Raw genomic sequence first — 23,569 nt, 5'->3', positions numbered from 1 at the left:
AGAATGTGACAATGCACATCATTTTGAATCAGAATGTAATCTTTTAGGACCTATTATTAAACCAGAAAATAAAGCCAGAGGGTTTTGGGTTTTTTTTTTTTCACTTTTTTCCGTTTACTTTCTTACTTTAACAATGCAGGAAGGAAGAGAATCCAAAAAGTAAAATAATTGTTGTCAAAATTTTATATTGCTTGTCACTCCAATTTTGATGCATACAGTTATATGCTCATCTTATGTCTGTCTAATCATTATTTTTGGAAACAATTTATTAAGTTACATTTTTAATTCAATTTTTACAATTTGGGTATAATCCCTCCCTCCTACAAATATAAACAAACAAACAAACAAATATGTATACAGTTGACCCCTGAAAAATGTAGGGTTTGGGGCACTAACCCTCTGTGAGGTAGGAAATCCCTATATAATTTATAGTTGGCTTTCCATATCTGGGGTTCCTCTGTACCCCCGATTCTGCATCTGCAGATCATGTAGTGCTGTAGTATTTACTATTCAAAAATATCTGCATATAAGTGGACCCACAAAGTTCAAACTCTTGTTGTTCAAGTGTCAACTGTGTATATATATATTTGGTGGTGTTGTTTGTTTTTGTTTTTGTTTGAGTTTTTCTTCATCTAAATAAGCCTGAGGATTCTGTTGTCATTCTTTGCATCGTCCAGTTTTGAGCACAGGTGGGCAGGTAGTAGGTGCTCAATAAATTTTTTTTTTTTAATAAATTGTCTAGAAACAAAGTATGCTACTTAACACTGTGAGAAAATATTCTACATTTTTCTTTTTTCTCTCCAACACTAAATCCTCTTAACATTTTTATTTTATGCAGATTGACTAATTAGTAGGGAATATGGATTTGGGGAAAGAGCCCCAAATCTGCAGTTTATGAAAGTTAGTGTCATTTGTTTTTTTTGTTTGTTTATTTGTTTTGATTTGTATTTTTAAATAGTTAGGTGGCAAACTCCCATTTCACGCTTAAACATTGTGGACTAAGAACTTGACGTGATCAACAGACATGGAGACTGAACACATATAAATGAAATTTAGTGTTGAATCAAATAAATGTTTGAAATGAATCTAACATTTGTCTAATTTTAAGTAGACTGGGCTATTGAGATACATATTAAGTAACTGTAAATAGTCTGAAAAAAACTGTTATATAAACATATATAGGATGAAATTACCTGCAGGGCTATTTTTATTCTGTATTCTCCCACTGTGTCAGAGATTTTTAAACAGTCAAGCTTCTGCTCTGAAGCCGAGAGCAGAAAAGGTGACCTTGAAGGAGGTGAGAGGGAGATAAACTTTTCTGTCATAAGTAGGTTAGCAGTACCCTTTTGTCTTCTCCCTTGTTCTGTCCACTTACTTGATTGTTAGCTCGTCAGTTTCCCCAGGCGATCTCATGGCGTTTCGGATATGAGAAGTGTTCTCTTTCCAAAAGGCCACTGCCTTCCCTTAAATGATTCTATTAAAGTGCCAGAATTCCATCTATTCAGCAGCACCAGAGCCTGAGTATTTAGATTCTTTCTTCAGACAGAACAAATAGTTATCACAACATGAGTGATACAGCTGCTGTATTCATCCAGCCACTAACATATTAGCAGAGATTAATCTGTTGCTTCTCTAATAATTTTTCAGTCTGAACACAGCTCAACTTCTCTTTATCTCCTGCTGATGTTGTTCTTGCCCGGAAGCTCACCATTCATTATGTTGTACATTCTTTTTCCCACTGAGTAATCCCATTACTGGTTGTTCCCATCTGGACATTTATATAAGATTCTTCTGAAAAATTACAAGGAAAGGGAACCAATGACATTTATGTCTTGTTGGCATGAATTTCTATCCACTTTAGTAGTCATGTCAGGAAATATTGTGTATAAGGTCCTTCCTAAATAACTTCTCAGACATAGCATGATTTCTGGGAAAAACAACAACAAAACCAACTCTTCCTGCTAATCCCCACAAAAACAGAAAATGATATTCCGGGCAAACACATCGCCACTTAGCTGATTTCTCAACATCCTAACACCCTTTCAATTTTCAGAAAATCCTCTTTAATGAGAAGATAGGATGATCAAAAATGTCACTCAGAAAATGCAATTAGTGATTTTCCCACCTCAGCAGCTTTAAGATTACACACTAGCCTGAACTTGTTTCCTCTGCATATCTTACAAGCTTTTCAGCTGCTCCTGACCAATCCATAATTTTGTAGCGGTAGAGTCTATGGGATAGGCAAGTCCTAAATGGGTTTACTTAAGACAATCTTATTTTGCTTCTGATGCCCTCCCTAGGTTATCCCCTATGGGTACACATCCATCAGATTTTTTACTGCGTTACTTCCTATGAAATTATAGCCCTCAGCACATAGCTTTCAGTTGGTTCTGATCCGTGCACTAAAACTGTAAGAACGAACACTGAAAAAAATGCATAGAGTTCACAGTCTTCCTTTCATATAAACATAATAGGATGAAATTACCTGCAGGGCCATTTTTATTCTGTATTCTCCCACTGTGTCGAATGCAGCTGTATTGGACTTGGAAGGCTAAAGGTATGGAATGGTGACTATTTTTCTAAAAGCTATTTCTCTGGGCATCTCAGTGGTAGTCTCCAAGGAATATAGCAACCCTTTTCTGCTGAAAGGTCATTTCTCTTCCTTTTTTCATCTAATAACTTAACCAGTCATTTATTTGTTTGAAAACTGTAGAAGGTAGGAATAAAATGTCCATGTGCTCCACCATATTAAGTAATACTATCTAATTATATATGTGTATGTGCATATTTATTCACATATATACATATAAATGTAATATTCCCATATATATTAAGAGCTTCAAAGTACTTTTAACTTTCATATAATCCTCACAACAAAGAAGGTGGAAATTAAATAAATTTTGCAATTTTGCAATTTTGCAATAAAATTGAGGATCAGAAAGGTTAAGTGAGTTAGAGTTGTGAAACTAGGTCTTTTGACATATTTTTTTATAAATTTTTTTTTTTAATTAATTAATTTATTTTTATTTTTGGCTGTGTTCGGTCTTCGTTTCTGTGCGAGGGCTTTCTCTAGTTGTGGCAAGCGGGGGCCACTCTTCATCGCAGTGCGCAGGCCTCTCACTATCGCGGCCTCTCTTGTTGTGGAGCACAGGCTCCAGACGCGCAGGCTCAGTAGTTGTGGCTCATGGGCCTAGTTGCTCCACGGCATGTGGGATCTTCCCAGACCAGGGCTCGAACCCGTGTCCCCTGCATTGGCAGGCAGATTCTCAACCACTGCGCCACCAGGGAAGCCCTGACATATTGTTTAGTACATTTTTTTCCCCACAACATCATTTCAATTCTCAGCATTAAGATAACTTACCCATTTAAAAATAGATGCTGTAGATAATAATTACAAAGATTCATAAATGTACTTGAAATGAACTTACTATCACTCATGAATGTATGTATAAGAATTTGTTCAAGTCCTTGCCAGAAAACTGAGATCAGAGGAGATGGTAAAAAGGATAGCCAAGTTTTGTTGTTGGGACTAGAGGGGCTTGGGGTAAAATGTCATAGATAACATATGGAATTTGACAGTTGGTCAAGGAGGGATAAATAAGAAAATGCCCCAGGTGAAGAGTGAGAATGTCGAAAACATGTTTTCCTTATGCTTTACCCTGGTAAGAGAATTTCCTTTGCTGTATTTATAGGGAATTAATTTTGATTATTTTTTTCTGAAGTAGAATTCATGTCTCCAGCTTATATATATGTTATATAATCAAAACCTAAAAACAATTAAATGATCTTGTTTAAACATCATTCTTTTAAAAAAAATTCTTGTTAGGACTAATTTGTGTTGAAATTGGAGAGAGAGGGGCTCTAGCCTTATCTTCTTTTTATAAGGGCACTAATACCATCAGAAAGGCTCCACCCTCATGACCTCATCTAAATCTAATTACCTCCCTAAGTTCCCACCTCCTAATGCCATCACATCAGGGATTAGGGCTTCAACATATGAATTTTGTGGGGTGAGGGGACACATGCATTCAGTCATGGCAGGGTCACAGAATTTTTTAAAAATCTAATGATTACCAATTTTTGGGGGGGCTTTTTGTTTCCTTTTCTTTCAGACATGCTCACCACGTTCAGTGAGATGTAGGCCTTTGAACAAGAACAAAATATAAATGCTCATATTTACCTTTTAAATATTGGAGAAGCACACACAAGTTATACCAGAAAAGTATAGAAAATGCATTTAAGATGAAAAAAGGTAGAGTTATTTCTTAAACAGGAAGGTGAATATACTTGGGTAGGCAGAAATATGCATGATGCATTTTCTAAGGCTGACATGGTGGCACTGTAATTAGAAACAGGTGCATATAAATTAGAAAAGAGAGAAGACTAATTGTTACTAATGAACCTTTTAAAGTAAAAACGTTACTTAATGAAATGCATAATTAAGCATTAATGGCCAAAAAGATGGGTAATCTTTCACTTGCACTAAATATTGGCTTAAGGTGAAGCCTAATTTGTTAATAAGCGATAAGAGCGTCACTGCTTTTATATGTTTATAAAGACAAGCAAAACAATGACAATTTTAGAATGCTGATTTTAATATGCATTGGAAAAGGTGACCATTTCTTGATTTGAAAGTGACAGAGGGGAATATTAAGAACATTACACCCAGGCTATAGTGTCAGACAGCAGTTACAGGATTTCTATAAGCAAAAAGGACATCCCTCTATCTTAGAGCTAAAAAGATCTATTCACACAGGGTTCAAATCTTTTTTGATAGTTCCAGTTATTGCAAGGCTTGTCAGCCTTGGATTCACATTGAATTACCTGGGGAGCTTTAAAAAATTCTTATGCTCAGGCTCGCCCCAGGCTAATTAATCTGAGTGTTCATTTGTAGGGGATAGGGTGGCACCCAGACCTGAATATTTTTAAAGCTGCTAGAGATACTGGGTTCTGGGGAAGGTCTTTTGCAGAGTTGTCTAATGGATAATGTAGTATTCTTTGCTTTTCCCTTTGCCAGGGATTCCTTTGCTCATCTTCCACTGAGAGTTATTTACCCTTCGCAGCCCAGCCCAGCTGTCATTTTGCTGGGAAGCTCTCCCATGAATTAATCACCTGAACTTCACCTCTGTGCTACCTCCACTGTAGTTTGTAAAATAATTATTGTCCTTAGCACACTCTTCCAGAATTTGTATATTAAGCCTGTCTTTTGTCAACCCTTTAAAAAATTCACAGGTTAATAGAAAAGTTAGACTGAGGAAGCCAATTCAGCTTTGTATTCCCAGCGGCTAGTGAAGTGCTTGACCTACTATGTGACTGGGTACAACAGGGACCCGATATATGTTTGTTGAATTGTTTGACGGAATATCCTTGATGATTCCTGCCTTGGCGACAAGTTCACTTGATATATTCTTGTGATGTGTTTATGTATTCAGTAATTTTGCATACATGAATTGAAAATTTATGCCATTTCTGTGTTGGCAGAGGTAATGGAGATGTGTTATGAAAAATGTGAACTTGTTTGACTCAACACTTTTATTTTTCAAATTTGTGATACATTTTAGAAAGTTCTTTTCATCATCAAAATTTATAAGGCATGGTTAGTGCTTATGACCTTAAACCAATAATTTATTCCTTATTTTCTTGTGTTCTATAACCCACAGAGTAAAAGCTATACTTCAATCCGTGTCAAAGGAGAAACATTAACCACAAATTTCACTTTTTTAAAGAAAAGTGTAATTCATTTTTTTCCATTGTGGACGTATACATTTTCACATGAGAGTCAGCCATTTTGTGCTTGAAAGAGGAATGTCTCAAAAAAGTACAGAGTTAACTTTATTTCAATGAGAAATAAGGTGTCATAGAATAAAAATTTAAAACGCTCTTTAGGAATAATGAACTACTTGCAAAATTATTAGAAAATTATTTTTTAAGTTATTTAAAAAAGATATTAAAAATAGCCTTCCAGTATAGAATGATGGTACATCTGTTAAATAGAGTAGGTTTCTAAAAATGTTTGGAGTGGCCGCCGACCCCGGGCGGGCGCCGGGGCTGGAGCCGGGTTTCCAGCCGCGATCGGCTGCAGCTCTGCCAGGAGACCGCGCGGCCGGTGGCAGGGCCACCTGTGAGTCCAGCGCCGCCGCAGCCCACCAGTGCGGCCGCGAGAAGCAGCAGGGGGGGCAGGCGATCGAAGATCTCACATGTGAAATCATTTTAAAGAATTGATCTAGGGACGTGTTCAAGATATATATGCACCAATTTGGGGGAACGAATCATCCACCCATTCATTCAATGAACAGTTGTTGGGTGCCTACTGCATAAAAGCGACTGTGCCCTGTGATAGGGAACCAAAGGGGAAGAAATCACCGGCAGAGCCAACCGTCTGTTCCCTAACTCTGACTGGCTTCTTAAACTCCACTAGACACATCATCTCCTAGAAGACCAGCGTTCTCGTGATCATGGAGGCCTCTCTGTCCTTTCTGTGACTGGAGCAATGCTGACCTCGGTTTCCTGGACCCATTCTGACTCAGATCCATCCTTTTGAGCAACAAAGGCAATGTCTACAATGTGCAGATCTGACCTGGGAGAGCCTCCTGGATGCCGCCCAGCAAGATCCCCGCTCCCAGGCAGAGCTCAGAGTAACCGGAAGCAAGAAGAGAAGCCCATTCACTATCCACTCTGACAAACCACTCTTTCACCGTGAAGTGCCTGTGTTTGCAAATCATTGACATTTGTTGTACACGAAGAAATGAGGTATTGAATGCTATTTAGATGTTTCCTTCAATTTGAACAGGCAGAGAGATGCCTGTTGATTACTTGATCCACACAGATTAAACAGCACCCACCCACCAAAAAAGGAATATGCACATTTAATCAAAACGTCTAGGGCTTCCCTGGTGGTGCAGTGGTTAAGAATCTGCCTGCCAATGCAGGGGACACGGGTTCGAGCCCTGGTCCGGGAGGATCCCCCACACCGCGGAGTAACTAAGCCCGTGCGCCACAACTACTGCGCCTGCACTCTAGAGCCCGCGAGCCACAACTCCTGCACCTGTGTGCCACAACTACTGAAGCCCGCATGCCTTGAGCCCATGCTCCACAACAATAGAAGACACCGCACTGAGAAGCCTGCGCACTGCAATGAAGAGTAGCTCCTGCTTGCCACAACTAGAGAAAGCCCGTGTGCAGCAATGAAGACCCAATGCGGCCAAAATAAATAAATAAATAAAATAAATTTATTTTAAAAAATAAATAAATAAATAAAAATGTTTGGAGTAATCTCAAAATACACCATTAATTAAAATACAAGGTGCAGAAGAATGTATACTGTAAGTTCCTTCTCAAGCAAGAAGTATTGGCTTGTATGGGTGAATATGTATGTGTCTCTCTGTGTGTATTGCTAATATTTTCAAAAAGAAACAGTGCCCAAAACTAATAAAATGATTCTTTATAGGGATGTGGAAGAAAGTGGGGAAGAGATAGTGATGGAAGCTAGATTTGTTTTATAGTTTTGGCTTGGGAATCATGTATTTCATGTAGTTAAAAAGAGTGAATTTAAAAAGAAAACAGCAAATCAATCTGTAAAATAGAAAACAAACAGAAATTAATTAACTTAATTCTATGTCACAGAAAACGATGCAAGGAAGAATAATGTTCAGTGGTTTTTAAACATAGTATTTTGACTTTACATGACTAGTGGGATATATTGTAAAGACAAAAGGACCACAAAGAAATATTAAGCTGCATTCACTGGTACTGCTGCTGGTGATATCGGCATTGTTAAAACTATTATTAATAGATACATAGATTAATAGACAGCATAAAGTGAATAAGTAATGATGTTAATGTTAGGAACCAGGATATTCAGAGTAAGAGAAAAAAAATTATAAAATAAAAAAGTTAAGTAAAAATTCTGTAATTGTTAACTTGAATTGGAGATGCATGTACTTATTTATTTTTCTGTCTCTGAAAATATGTTTTTTGGTTTTTGGTTTTGTTTTTTTTTACTTCTTCTTTTCCAATTTGTATTTCTTTTATTTTTCTTCTCTGATTGCCATAGCTAGGACTCCCAAAACTATGTTGAATAATAGTGGTGAGAGTGGACATCTTCATCTTGTTCCTGATCGTAGAGGAAATGCTTTCAGCTTTTCACCATTAGGAATGATGTTTGCTGTGGGTTTGTCGTATATGGCCTTTATTATGTTGAGGTAGGTTCCCTCTATGCCCACTTTCTGGAGAGTTTTTATCATAAATAGGTGTTGAATTTTGTCAAAAGCTTTCTCTACATCTATTGAGATGATCATATGGTTTTTATTCTTCCATTTGTTAATATGGTGTATCACATTGATTGATTTGCATATATTGAAGAATCCTTGCATCCCTGGGGTAAATCCCACTTGATCATGGTGTATGATCCTTTTAATGTGTTATTGGATTCTGTTTGCTAGTATTTTCTTGAGGATTTTTGCATCTATATTCATCAGTGATATTGGTCTGTAATTTTCTTCTTTTGTAGTATCTTTGTCTGGTTTTGGTATCAGGGTGACGGTGGCCTCCTAGAATGAGTTTGGGAGTGTTCCTTCCTCTGCAATTTTTTGGAAGAGTTTGAGAAGGATGGGTGTTAGCTCTTCTCTAAATGTTTGATGGAATTCACTTGTGAAGCCATCTGGTGCTGGACTTTTGTTTGTTGGAAGATTTTTAATCACAGTTTCAATTTCATTACTTGTGATTGGTCTGTTCATATTTTCTATGTCTTCCTGGTTCAATCTTGGAAGGTTATACCTGTCTAAGAATTTATCCATTTCTTCCAGGTTGTCCATTTTATTGGCATAGAGTTGCTTGTAGTAGTCTCTTAGGATGCTTTGTATTTCTGCGGTGTCTGTTGTAACTTCTCCTTTTTCATTTCTAATTTTATTGTTTTGAGTCCTCTCCCTCTTTTTCTTGATGAGTCTGGCTAATGGTTTATCACTTTTGTTTATCTTCTCAAACAACCAGCTTTTAGTTTTAATGATCTTTGCTATTGTTTTCTTTGTTTCTATTTCATTTATTTCTGCTCTGATCTTTATGATTTCTTTCCTTCTGCTAACTTTGGGTTTTGTTTGTTCTTCTTTCTCTAGTTCCTTTAGGTGTCAGTTTAGATTGTTTAGTTGAGATTTTTCTTGTTTCTTGAGGTAGGCTTGTATAGCTATAAACTTCCCTCTTAGAACTGCTTTTGCTGCATCCCATAGGTTTTGGATCATCGTGTTTTCGTTGTCATTTGTCTCTAGGTATTTTTTTATTTCCTCTTTGATTTCTTCAGTGATCTCTTGGTTATTTAGTAACGTATTGTTTAGCTTCCATGTGTTTGTGTTTTTTACGTTTTTTCCCTGTAATTCATTTCTAATCTCATAGCGTTTTGGTCAGAAAAGGTGCTTGATATGATTTCAATTTTCTTAAATTTACTGTGGCTTGATTTGTGACCCAAGATGTGATTTATCCTGGAGAATGTTCCATGCGCACTTGAGAAGAAAGTATCTGCTGTTTTTGGATGGAATGTCCTATAAATATCAATTAATTCTATCTGGTCTATTGTGTCATTTAAAGCTTCTGTTTCCTTATTTATTTTCATTTTGGATGATCTATCCATTGGTGTAAGTGAGGTGTTAAAGTCCCCCACTATTATTGTGTTACTGTCAATTTCCTCTTTTATAGCTGTTAGCAGTTGCCTTATGTATTGAGGTGCTCCTATGTTCGGTGCATATATATTTATAATTGTTATATCTTTTCTTGGATTGATCCCTTGATCATTATGTGGTATCCTTCCTTGTCTCTTGTAACATTCTTTATTTTAAAGTCTATTTTTTCTGATATGAGTATTGCTACTCCAGCTTTCTTTTGATTTCCATTTGCATGGAATATCTTTTTCCATCCCCTCACTTTCAGTCTGAATGTGTCCCTAGGTCTGAAGTGGGTCTCTTGTAGACAGCATATATATGGGTCTTTTTTATGTATCCATTCAGCAAACCTGTGTCTTTTGGTTGGAGCATTTAATCCATTCACGTTTAAGGTAATTTTCGATATGTATGTTCCTATGACCATTTTCTTAATTGTTTTGGGTTTGTTTTTGTAGGTCCTTTTCTTCTCTTGTGTTTCCCACTTAGAAAAGTTCCCTTAGCATTTGTTGTAGAGCTGGTTTGGTGGTGCTGAATTCTCTTAGCTTTTGCTTGTCTATAAAGCTTTTGATTTCTCCATCGAATCTGAATGAGATCTTTGCCGGGTAGAGTAATCTTGGTTATAGGTTCTTCCCTTTCATCACTTTAAATACATCATGCCACTCCCTTCTGGCTTGTAGAGTTTCTGCTGAGAAATCAGCTGTTAACCTTATGGGCGTTCCCTTATATGTTATTTGTCGTTTTTCCCTTGCTGCTTTTAATAATTTTTCTTTGTCGTTAATTTTTGCCAATTTGATTAATATGTGTCTCAGAGTGTTTCTCCTTGGGTTTATCCTGTATGGGACTCTCTGCACTTCCTGGACTTGGGTGGCTATTTCCTTTCCCATGTTAGGGAAGTTTTTGACTATAATCTCTTCAAATATTTTCTTGGGTCCTTTCTCTCTCTCTTCTCCTTCTGGGACCCCTATAAGGTGAATGTTGTTGCGTTTAATGTTGTCCCAGAGGTCTCTTAGGGTGTCTTCATTTCTTTTCATTCTTTTTTCTTTAGTCTCTTCCACAGCAGTGGATTCCACCATTCTGTCTTCCAGGTCACTTATCCGTTCTTCTGCCTCAGTTATTCTGCTATTGATTCCTTCTAGTGTAGTTTTTATTTCAGTTATTGTATTGTTCATCTCTGTTTGTTTGTTATTTAATCCTTCTAGGTGTTTGTTAAACATTTCTTGCATCCTCTCAATCTTTGCCTCCATTCTTTTTCCGAGGTCCTGGGTCATCTTCACTATCATTATTCTGAATTATTTTTCTGGAAGATTGCCTATATCCACTTCATTTAGTTGTTTTTCTGGGGTTTTATCTTATTCCTTCGTCTGGTACATAGCCCTCTGCCTTTTCATCTTGTCTATCTTTCTGTGAATGTGGTTTTTGTTCCACAGGCTGCAGGATTGTAGTTCTCCTGGCTTCGCTGTCTGCCCTCTGCTGGATGAGCAATATATGTTCTCCAGGTTTGTACACTGAGAAGCCATAGTGGCAATGACCACATAGTCACAATGACTATTCCAGAAATCAGATAGAAGCTTCTAAATCCCATTTCCCACTAAAGGAAACCAAGGCTCTTTAGAGAAATGACTGATTGCAAGTCAGGGCAGGAATGAGCCTGGGACATCTTGTCAGGCACATAAAAGAAAGCTATCCAAGTGTATTATGGTCATGTCAAAATTACACAGGAGTCAACCTGAAAGGCTCTCACTGGTCAAAGATGGGACAAAAGAATAATTACCACAATGCAGTGAAACACTTAATGATCCTCAAAGCAATCAAAAAAGCAAAAACACAAAACATTTTGCACACCTTTGGAAGTAGCTAGGGCAACAACTCATATTTTTGAAAATTGATAAAAGGGAGGATTCAATTATTTCTTCTGCCTTTTCTGTACAGACTATATTTCAGAATACCTAATAGTTTACAAGAGAGAGTTTATTTATGGAAAAATCATTGCTGTTGAATGCATGCAGAATGCTAAATATTACCATTTTGTAAGTGTGAATGAAATAATGGATTAAGACAACAATCATAAATGGCTACTAGAATCATTACGTGAAAGGTTGATGGGGAATTTGATAATGGATGGGCTGTTCTTAATACCACAATAAGTGATATTGAGGCATGTGCTTCCTGAAGTAAAACAATCATGAACATCTCCATGGAGGAAATATACTTGCCAAAAGGAAAAAAAAATCTAATTAATTAAATAAGCCTAAATCAATAAGGCCTCTATTTCTAATCCAACTTTTAGGAGGTACAGAAGATAGGGGAACATATTAAATACCATTATAAGGATCCAATTAGCTATATACAGAGTGGAAAAATTCTATAGACAATAACCAGTTTCTTCAGCAAAGAGCATGAAAAAAAAATAAGAGATGGGATTAAAAGGTATCTTATGAGATTTATCAACCAGTTAAATCTTGATTCCTGCTTTGTACCAAAAAATTCATAAAGACATTTTCAGACAATTGGGGACAATTAAACATGTGGTGGTTATTTGTTGACATTAAGGAATTATTTAAAATTATTGCAAAAAATTGTTTTTGTTGAGTGTGGTAATGATATTGTGATATGTTTTAGAAAGTTCTTTCCTGATAGAGATACATATTGAGGTATTTATATGTAAAATTACATGCTTTCTAGAATTTGCCTTAAAATAGAATAAAAGGGCAAAGGGTGAGGTAAAATTAGACCAGCAGAAAGTTAATAATTGTTGGAGATAGTTGCATGGCATGTACATAAGAGTTCTATTTTTTTTTAATATTTGAAAGTTTCCATAATAAAAAGTTAAAATATATAGCACTCAGCATGATCAATTTGCATACTACTTAAAAAGATCAGTAATCTATTTTAGACAGACAGCAATAGGCCATTAGCAACATAACATCATTTATTGTCTATTTTGACCCTTACAGCAAAAAGTTTTTTCAATTAAAAAACTAAAATATTTTAATTGAGGAATTATTATCATTCAATTATTTTATTAACTAACATGAGAAGAAAATGAGTTGGATTGAGCATTTTATAAAACATAAATTTAACCACAGCTCGTATCATTTAATAGAATTGTATATAAAATCTCTGGATGAATTCAGTGAGAAAGAGCAGCATGATTAATGATGTTTGCTCTGGGTGTAGGATGGTGGTAGCACGTGTAGTGTATTTTTGCCTTCCCTGGTTTATAGCTTTTTCTTTGCTTCCAGATACCTTCAACACTCTCATGATCTCATGATGGAACATGTGATCTGTGATCATAAACCAGGAGGCTGGAACTGCAAAGATGAATGAGGTTCTAGATACTAAGAATTTATAATGCCATTTTTAATGCTGTCCTTGTTTATAATTTTAGGCAAATTTACTTCTCCATTAACCACAACATATTTGAGATAATTTTTTTCTGGTGACTTGTACTGCCACCTCATCTCAGTTTTTTTTTTTTTTTTCATATATATAAAACGCTAATGAGATCCATGCATACAGCTTACTGCCATGGGGGAAGAATGAAACTAATTGGAAATAATAGGACTCAAAGCGACCATTTTGGACTTACTATGATTGAGCCTTATTCTAATTTAAATCAAATGTCTGTATGCACTCATGAATTGATCATTTAAAATCACCAAATTATGTAACATAATACAATTATAGAGCTTAAGAACTTTCAAAGAATGAAATAAAAACACTAAGAATCCACAAGAGATTATATTGAGGAAGTGACAACTTTGTTGTAAGACAAGACTTCTCAATTCTTCCAAAATCATAAAGTCTTAAATAATTTACAGGTTGTGTTGTAGGGATGATGATTTCAATTTATTAAAAAATATAATCAGTTTGATTGACATAAAGTACATCAACTTCGGAGGAATGAAGCCTAACAAGAGGCAAATTAAGATAGAGTTTAGAGGCAAGGCCATTTTATTTCTAATTCCAACTCTGTTGTATATCTACTTTATAAATACTTAGTTGGGTTGCAACTTAGGATGTTTTGATTGTTGATAAAATGCAGTGACCAATTCCATAACCTGTAATTGTCTCCAGAATGTTTCATGCATAAGAAAGTGCTTTCAAGTACTTTCACTTTTGGGGGTTGTGGTGAAAATTATATATCTTTAAAATTAACCACCTCAAAAATAAATGATGGATTAAGTGTGACCTGGAGGTGTTTTTAGGCGTGTGTGCCTCTCAAGGCCCACTTAACTTTGATAGGCTGTGGTATCACTCTTTTAGATAATGTTTGTTTTTGATGCAATGTGTAAAATAATATCTGCATCTTTTTCTGAACATTTCTCTCATTTTGAATAAACATGACTGGAATTTCTTAAAGTGGTTGGGGTGTAATCTACACATTTCTTACCGTCTACAAAACACAGAAAAACAATTCAATTTCAATCATCTCTAAATTATAGCTACCTCTTGGATTTTAAATAATTAAAAACAATAGATAATAACTCTTTAATCATTTTTCCTTTACTTGTGAAATGCTTCAAATATCAACTCATTGATTGTCTAAATTAGCCCCAAAGGGTCATATCTTCATATTGTGTCTTATGTTTCTAACAAAAGTTATATTTTACATATCAGAGATTTTAAGAGAGTTTGTAGAATATGTAATTCATGAGTTGATTCCCCACAGCTAAAATTCCTTAATTCTAGAGTGTGATAATTGTAGGCCTAATCCTAGAAGACCAAATGATGATGTAGTAGGTGAAAGGAGAAGGGAACCAGTATTTTGAGTACTCACTCAGTGCCAGGAATTTCCAACATTGCCTATTTCAAATAATCTTTGTGAGAACCCTGTAGAATGATATTAATATCCCTACTTTCTACTTCACATGAGCAGAAATGGGGACTTGTGAGATGAAGCCACTTCTTGAAGTTTATACAGCTAAGAAGAAGGGATGTCTAAGCTTAGCTCTGATTCCAAAACTGACATCTCCTCAACTCTGTCCAGTTCCTTACATGACCATTGACACTATGTTTTCTACTTTCCCATGGCCAATATTCACAGGCCCTCTTCCTCATTTCAGTTTTCTAAATGAAATACTGTTAGATGGATCCTTCAGAGACTTCTCATATAAGATATTTTGGGAAATTTGTACTCAGCTGGAGATGTTTGATTTGGTTGAGGAGATATTTTTCATAGACAATAGTATGAGTTTTCACCATTCCTGAATTTTATCCTAGAGGAGGTTTCTTTATTTTGATTTTAAATATCCAGAATTATTTAAGTACTTGCTCATGATTCTCCTAGTTCATCATGTTCTTAATAATTTGTATCACATACTAGTTTAGTTTTTTTCACATCCTGAACATAATTTTTCAAATAATATAAAATATCAAGCATAACATATTGACTATATTTTTTTCTTTCTCCATCCCAGAAAGAACACAATGCTTAAGATCGTACTTAGGATTATTCTGTAGGCAATAACTACTATTTTATCTAATGAGAACAAAATAATGAAAGAGGTGGAAATAAAGGAATGCCTCTTATAATGACTATCTCCCTTATCAACACCTGATTCCCCCATAGTCTACAGCATGTTAACAGAGCTCATTGAATAATTTCTGAGTGAGTTAAGCACTACCATTCACCAAATGCTTGTTCAAGTCACTTGGAAAAGGCAGAAAGAGGTCAAGTGATTTCCAGTGACTGCTTCATAAATAATATGGTACCTAGATGGATATTTTAAATTTTAGACTGCTTGAGTATTTCATTTATAAAATTTATAATGGTCTATTTAGGGGAAAATAATAATATTTTTCACTTTGAAGGGATTAATACCTTTTTAGAAATATAAATATCTGATACTTATTTTAGTTTGGGTTAGAAGGGTGTTAATACCCTTCACAGGAGTCACGTTATGAAGGAATTTTCCTAGGATCTAGAAATGTAGCTAAGGTGAGTTCTAAATATCCAGTTCAGTGTTTTGGTTGTCATGGTCTGACAACTCACTAACTTTTTGAGTCACCATGACACACTGATAAATGCAAACCACTAGAATTACTTTACAAATGAATTCCTTTGGAACCTTGAGACTAATTTCACCATGCTTCTCAACTCTGTCATCCTTGGCTGCCATTCACATTCTATTTTCTCACATACTTTAAGCTTTGCACTGCCTTGTCCATCCTCTCCTCTTGGCTTACCCTCTTACTACTGATTTCTTTCGCAACGCTTTCCACTGTGACCTGTGGAACTCTGTTTTCTAAACAAATTTCCTTGAATCTTGCTTATACATTTAACTCAGAAAAGTCACTTTTAGGCCTTCTAGGACCAAGCCTACAAGAATCAGTTAGCCTAATAACTAACTGGTATCTCATCTTGCCTTTCTCTCCTCCTAGTAAACACTAAATACTGAATTTTAAGCTTACTAGAGATGTACATTAATAAACTAATTTCTCCAATTAAAAGTCTCCATGGGCTACACAATAATTTTCACACTCTATGGCATGTACCATGCTTATTTTATCTCCTCTTAAATTCTCCCATTCTATGTGCACCATATAGTAAACTCATTTCAGAAAAACTGCTCTTCAAAGAAGTGGCCCTGTTCTGTTACTGAGTGTTTGTTAACACTGTTTGCTCACACTAGAATGTAGTTCTCCACCTTTCCTTACTCTTGAAGTCCTAACATTATTTAAGGTCCAGTGAAAATTTCACCTTCTTTAAGAAGCCTTCTTCGATACAACTAATTTGAATCAGACATTCTTTCCATGGTACCTTGATTGTACTTTGTACTCTTTTACACAGTCTGTCTTGTATTATATGTGATATGTTTCTGTGCTTGTTTTCCACCTGGTTGCAAGATTTTTAGGAGCAGGACTCTCCTTAAAGTCATCTTTGAACCCTTGGAATGATAAATAGTTTGGAGCTGGAATCACAGCAGGCAACTTAGGCAAGAATATCTTTCTGGCAGGGAACAGAAAAGCCTTGAAAAGCACTCAACAAGAAGGTTATTGTAAGGACAACTAGTGAAATCACACAGACATCTAAATACAGGCACCAGAGTATGTACAAGACTCTTGGGAAATGGAACTGGGAAAACATTAGAAACTAAGGATTTTGTTTTTATCTCTTTCTCTCTCTCCCTCAGGGGATGCATGGCCTCTCTCATTTCTGCCTCATGTTCTCCCTGTCAGATCAGCTTCCTCTAAATCTGATGGCACAATGCCCACACTGTTCTAGCATGGACTGTACATGACTTCATCTTTCAGCTTTCATCACTATCTAGCAATTTTCTCCATAGTCTCTTAGTTCAAATTTCCAAGGGAGGATTCTTATAGCTCTTATTTTAGAGCCAGGCCATAATTTATTGCGGGTTCCTGGGAAGACTAAAGATTGGCTACTCTTGAGCCAGGTGTGTACCCTGATCTAAAGACCTGTGCAAGGAGAGGAAGGGGGTGGGGGTGAACAAATAGAAAACATGACCATTAGTGTCACAGGGCCTGGTAGAGGGACTGATTCTTCCAAAGCCTCTGGAAAATGCATACCACAGTAGGTCTTCTAAGAAGTTATTGAATTGAATAGATATAAACCTAATGTGAACAAAATTTGGTTCAACTCTCACCACAATAATTATTTTTGCTCCTCAAAGAGCATGCTTAGAGTAAGATACTTCATTAAGTACTTACCCATTCAAAGTTAATTCACTATTTAATCATTTTCTGTTTATAAAATCAATTTATTCATATACAGTTTTGAGACTGCATGTTAGATGCATCAAGATTTGTGAATGACAGTTTTTCTTAAATCGTGCATAATTAGATATTTTAAGCTCTAGATTTTAAAAATTGAATAATTTTTGTCTAGAATTTCTTCCTGAAGATCACTGTCAGGCTGGAAAACATAAACGCAAAAGAAGGTCTTTCTACTGGTTCCCATTATGTGGGTGGGTGTCATTTAGTTTATTGCTTTGTATATAGATTCAGAGACATACTATGGGATTTCCATATCCAGAGAAGCATTGCTGTCAGAGCAAGAGAAATGATAATAATAATAATAACAATAGTAATGATTATTTTCCAAAGGTATGAAGGTTGAATGAGATAATGTTTACATGGAACATAGAAGTTTTTCAAAAAATGGCATTATTTTCAAACATATAGTTATCAGATCAGTTTCCCTATACTACCACTTTCTTCATTTTGCTCTCTTGAGGCTCTTTTCCTGCTCCCATATTTTCTAACTGATTTTCTGTAAAATTTTCTGCTCGTCTCCACCATCTCTTTATTATATCCTTCCAAGACATTCCAGTTTACTTCTGTGCCTTTGTTGTTTATTTTCTACCTCTTTTAAAATGCTCTGCATTCTCTTAACTTTGATAAATTCTATACTTGTTTAAGGGCCTGTACAAATCCTACCATTTTCAGGAGAGATAATTCAGTATAGTGGAGTGAGTCTAGATTCTCATCCCAGAACACTTGGGTTTGAATTCTCACCTACGAGTTATAGGACCTTGAACAGGTTGTATAATCTCACTTTACTCATCTGTGAAATGGGGATAAAAAATGTTATAATAAGAGCTTTCACATATACACTAGCCCACAGGGATATTTTCCTTTCTAACATTTTTCCCCTTGGTCTGTACACATAATGGTATGATATCTTATGTTTTTCTTTTCTTGTCTTTAGGCCGGCCCAGGCTCTTATGAAAACTATGGCTCTAGGTTTTAAAAGAACATATTAAGATAAAAATGTTCTGTTTTTTTAGAAGACTAGATTTTAACCGTTGGAGTTAGCAGCAACCAGGTGACTATTGTTTAGTAGTTAGGGAGGCTTGGTTAAATTGCAGGACTTGCAGGGAATTGTTCCCATTCTCTGATCATGTATCCTTAAGGTAGTCTTGACTTCCCCCGAGAGGCATTATTCTGTTTCGTGGCAAGTCCACCTTGGATAACTGCCATGATCTTCTCTTTGAGTTTAGTTTGAGGAAAACAGTGGGAGGAAAAAGACCAAAAGTGGCCTTTGCTCCCACTGTTGTAGCATGAACTATTCGCCTGGATAATTAGGGTCTAGGTGCTGTCATTATAGAGGTTAAAGGCTGCTAAAACACTTGCTGAGGCTCCCTCCTAGTTTAGGTACCAGCTGCCTCCAAGAATAGTGAGGGAAGCTGCTGAAGATAATGGTGTTGCGGGCTTCCAAGTGAGGGTAGGAAACGCTGCTTGATTTAAGTAATAGCAACGGAAACAAAGTCTATTTAGTCTGTGGGAATGCCATAAATGTGCATGCATTCTTGTGGGGACAAAATCTTGATCTTTATCACGGCATTGTTGTTCAAAGTTAATGTTTCTTTCATATGCCTAGAAACGTTTTTACTCTTTTTCTTATAGGTGGTTGAATACAATATTAATTGCTCTATATCCCATTTCCTTAAAGAGATTCTGGTTTTTCATATGTGTCCTAATAAAAAGCTTACCATCTACTTAATGACTTCTTTATGTTGTAGCCAGGTGTCCCACAGGTGTGACCAAGCATCTACTACATCACCTGCCTCTGGCCACCTTCCTACTTTGGCTACCATTTATGAAAGGCAGAAGGGCACCGTGACTAAGATCTGACTCTGGGGTCATATCTCAACTCCACCACCTATTAGGTGTGACGTTGAGTCTGGTATAAAATCTCTCTCTCAGTTTCTCAGTTTTCTATTCTGTAATTCCTCATAGGGTTTCTAAGAGAAATAAATGAGCTAATACTTTAAAAAGTGCCTGGCAGATAGCAGACACTCAATACTTGTTACTTTTAATATTCTTATTACTATTGAGTACATATAGCACCTGGCTTTTAATCCATGTAAAAAGTCTCTGGGAAGTAAGCTTATCACGATTAAATAGATATGGAAATTCTGGTTTAGCAACATTAAGACACAGACACAAAGACATAGCTAGTAAATGGTAAAGCCAGAATTCAAATGCTAGGCTGACTCTGAAATTTGCTTTCTAACCACTGTGCTTTATTGCCTAGGGTCTGTTTACAAATATTTCTTGACTGTGTACTATATTTTGATCTTTTAAAATATTAATTAGTGCCATTTATGACACTCTCTCCAACTAAGATGTAACAAGTCCGTATATTCTACTTCTGTCTTTCACTGTATGCCTGTAGTAGTGCTGAGCTAAAAATTGGCATTTGCTAATTCCTTTCAATGTACCTAAAGTTCTGATGCCAGAGAAGTCACTTCACAATGTCATAGCATCACTCACAGATTTCCACCTCTCTGTTCTCTGGAAATAATGGTCAATGAGTAAAAGGGGATAAAAACTGGCTCAGGCATTGGCTGGGGCTTCCCTTGACCTCCTCTCTTTGCAATTCTTCTTCCAGGTGTCATTTGGAGCAACTTGGAAGAGCTTATTCCCACGGTCTCTTCACTCATCCCTCTGTTGAGCTTGTAATAGCATGTGGACAAAAGGTACAAAACTATTGATACCTAAGATTTAATTGAGTAAATATATAATCTTCTTTGAGATTGTATTTCCAGATTTTGAACCCCAGAACATACATGGAGTGGAGGTACAACCACCACTGTATTTAGTGCCGATGACCTAGTGAGTTGCAAGCAGCTCTGAACACCTTAAAAGCTGTGGCAGGCTATTTACAATAAGCCAAGATGTGGAAGCAACCTAAATGTCCATCAACAGATGAATGGATAAAGAAGATACAGTATATATATATATATATATATATATATATATATATATATATATATGTGTGTGTGTGTGTGTGTATTATATATATACTTATTATATATATACATACGTATACACACAATGGAATATTACTCAGCCATAAAAAGGATGAAATAATGCCATTTGTAGAACATGGATAGACCTAGAGATTATCATACTAAGTGAAGTAAGTCAGACAGAGAAAGATGTATATCATATGATATGATTTATATGTGGAACCTAAAAAAATGATACAAATGAACTTATTTACAAAATAGAAACAGAAACAGACTCACAGACATAGAAAACAAACTTATGGTTACCAAAGGGGAAGAGGGGGAGGGATAAGTTAGGAGTTTGGGACTGATAGATACAAAATACTATATATGAATATAAAATAGATAAACAACCAGGTTCTACTCTATAGCACAGGGAGCTATATTAAATATCCTGTAATAAACTATAATGGAAAAGAATCTGAAAAAGAATATATCTGTGTGTGTGTGTATATGTATATATATATATATATATATATAACTGAATCACTTTACTGTACACCAGAAATTAACACAACATTGTAAATCGACGATACTTCATTAAAAAAAAAGCTGTGGCAGAAGTTTCAGAATGCACCTCTGAACTCTCCAGTAGTTAAGTGGTCTTGACAGCTGCTGCAGCTTTGGAATTATTACCGTATCTATATAGTGTAGGTCCACAGCTCAGTGAAATCATTTGGGATGACAATGAGGCAGTCACTTAAATGCTATGCTTTTTATTTTCCCACTGTGAAAGTTTTTCTTTGTAACATATGGATGGTTTCATAGTCATATTTTGAATGATACCCTCTTAGCTGACCAAAAATTATAAACTCTAATGAATTCAAAATTATCCAAGATGTGTTCTAAACACTGAAGTCCAGAAAAAAATTAGAAAAATCATTTCATAAAAATTATGACAAATGTTCTGGACCAGAAAAAAGTATTTGGACTTTACATATATGGTAACTAGGAAATAATTTTTTTTTCTGGCTTTAATCTATAAGCACACAGTTAGGAAAATAAATTAGTTTCAGAGACTTTGAATTTAAAATGTAAAAGCCTTATATTTCCTTTATCCAAATTGTAACAGAAAATTATATTAAGTAATAGAGCTTTAAATGGCTGGTAAACAGGAGTCTGGATTAAAAGAGAAAAAGGAAGAAAAAGTCCATGTGGATTTTGCTTAAAAGATAAATTCTTAGAACATCATTGATTCAGCAATTCTACTGTAATGAATACCCAAGGTGTTTCTGATATAGGTATTTTGGTGATTAATCTTTGAGAAAACTGGACTGAGAGAATATTATATACCTTAAATATACTAATGAATATTTGCCTCATTTTGTGTTGATTTCAGTGATATAAACCCTGATCTCAATTATGACAATGATAATGATAGATGATAATAATGAGTCTTTCAACAAATGTTTATTGAGCACCTACTATTTTCCAGACATTGTTCTAGATATTGGGAATACAGCAGTGGAGAAAATGACAAGTCCTTGACCTCACCTCAAGGAGTTAACATCCTGGATGGGAGTGACAGAAAATAAACAAATTGATATATTATATGTCAGATCTGACACGTGTTGATATTATATGTCAGATCTGACAAGTGTTGTGAAGCAAAATATAGCAGAGTAAATGAATGGAAATGGGGCATTGCTCTATGATGATGAAGTGGAGTAGGAAGGGAAATGATGTTTATTGAGTACACAGTATTCGTTAGGTGTTTGTTTGTTTATTTATTTATTTATTTATGTTAATCCTCAGAAACCAGAAAGTCAGGGTGTATTATCCTTACTTTATAGATGCCAACACTAAGATCCATGAAGGTTAAGTAATTTGCCCAAGGTCTCAGAGGTAGCGACTGTTCAAGTCAGAATCAAGCCCAGGTCTTGTTGACTCTACTCTACCATGCTGTTCTTCTTGATTTCTCCCTGAATATCTAATGAGTAAATATTTTTATTAGCACTTTTCAAGATACAAAGTGTATTTTTATACATAGTATTGTTTAATATTCATAATAATTTTAATGAAGTAGTATTATCAGACCGATTTTAAAGAGGAGAAAACTGAGACTCATAGAGATTAAATGATTTCCCCAAATTAGAAAGTCATATCCACTAGTCTTTGACTCCAAAGCCTCTGCCCTTTCTATAAGCTAGAGGCCATACAGAAGTGATGTTACTTGGTTTTACGAAACATGACTTGTAGAGCTGAAAGACTAGAATTTGAATCCCAGTTCCACCACTTAAAAGCTATTTGACCTTGGGATTTTAAGTACTCTGTCTCCGTTTTCTCCTCTGTAAAATGGGGATAATGATAATATTTAACTTATTATGAGGATTAAATGAGCCAACAAATCTAAATCACTTAGAACAATGCCTGGCACACAGTCAGTGTTATATAAAAGTTAGCTGTTAACATAATGTTGGGGAGAAGAAAGTAACCTATAATTATAAGTCACAAGTGGTACCCTATATTTAAGTGTTAAGTGATGAGGGTTTGACAATAATTACAGCAGAAGTTCAGAGAAGAGGTATGATCTACACATGCCCATGGACTTCTAGTTTCCCAGGAATATGACATCCCCCTAATGGATGTCTCCTTCCCCAGCTTTTCCTTTTAAATGTTTTGGTTAGTCTATTGTTTGCCCCAACTCTAATTCACCACCTCAGGCAACTGCGATGTTAAACAATTTCCTCTGATTATTCTTCACTAATGCTCTCAGGAGAAGACTGCACAGGGCAAGCTCTCAGTCAGATCAATAAAGCTTGTGAATGAGATCTTCCAGGGAACCACTAGATAGGTCAAACGCCCATTCTCTGGAAATGGGGCTTTGTAAGAGCTTCAACCCATTCTGCTTCGTCTATTGGCTTCTAGGTTGCTGGTTTTCTTTTTTTCCTTCCATGATTATTAGGTGCTCTTGGCTTTGAAGGCTACTGCATAGCTGGGGTGGGGAGAGGAGAATACAGCAAGTTCAGGTTCAAATGCCACAAAACTTGTTCTTACTAAAATTCAACAATTAAAAAAAAAAATACTCTTTGTACTGCTAAAAACGTTTAGTTGATTTTCAGAGTTCTGAAAAAGTTGATTCCAACAAATTTTTTCAATGTTCTCATTTGCTTTGATAGAGTATTTTTGAAGGGTTCTTACTCCACCATCAATAATATTTAC

Source organism: Balaenoptera physalus (genome assembly GCF_965194825.1).
Source record: "Balaenoptera physalus genome assembly, chromosome: 6".
Taxonomy (NCBI): domain Eukaryota; kingdom Metazoa; phylum Chordata; class Mammalia; order Artiodactyla; family Balaenopteridae; genus Balaenoptera; species Balaenoptera physalus.
Note: the sequence above shows the minus strand (reverse complement) of the source record.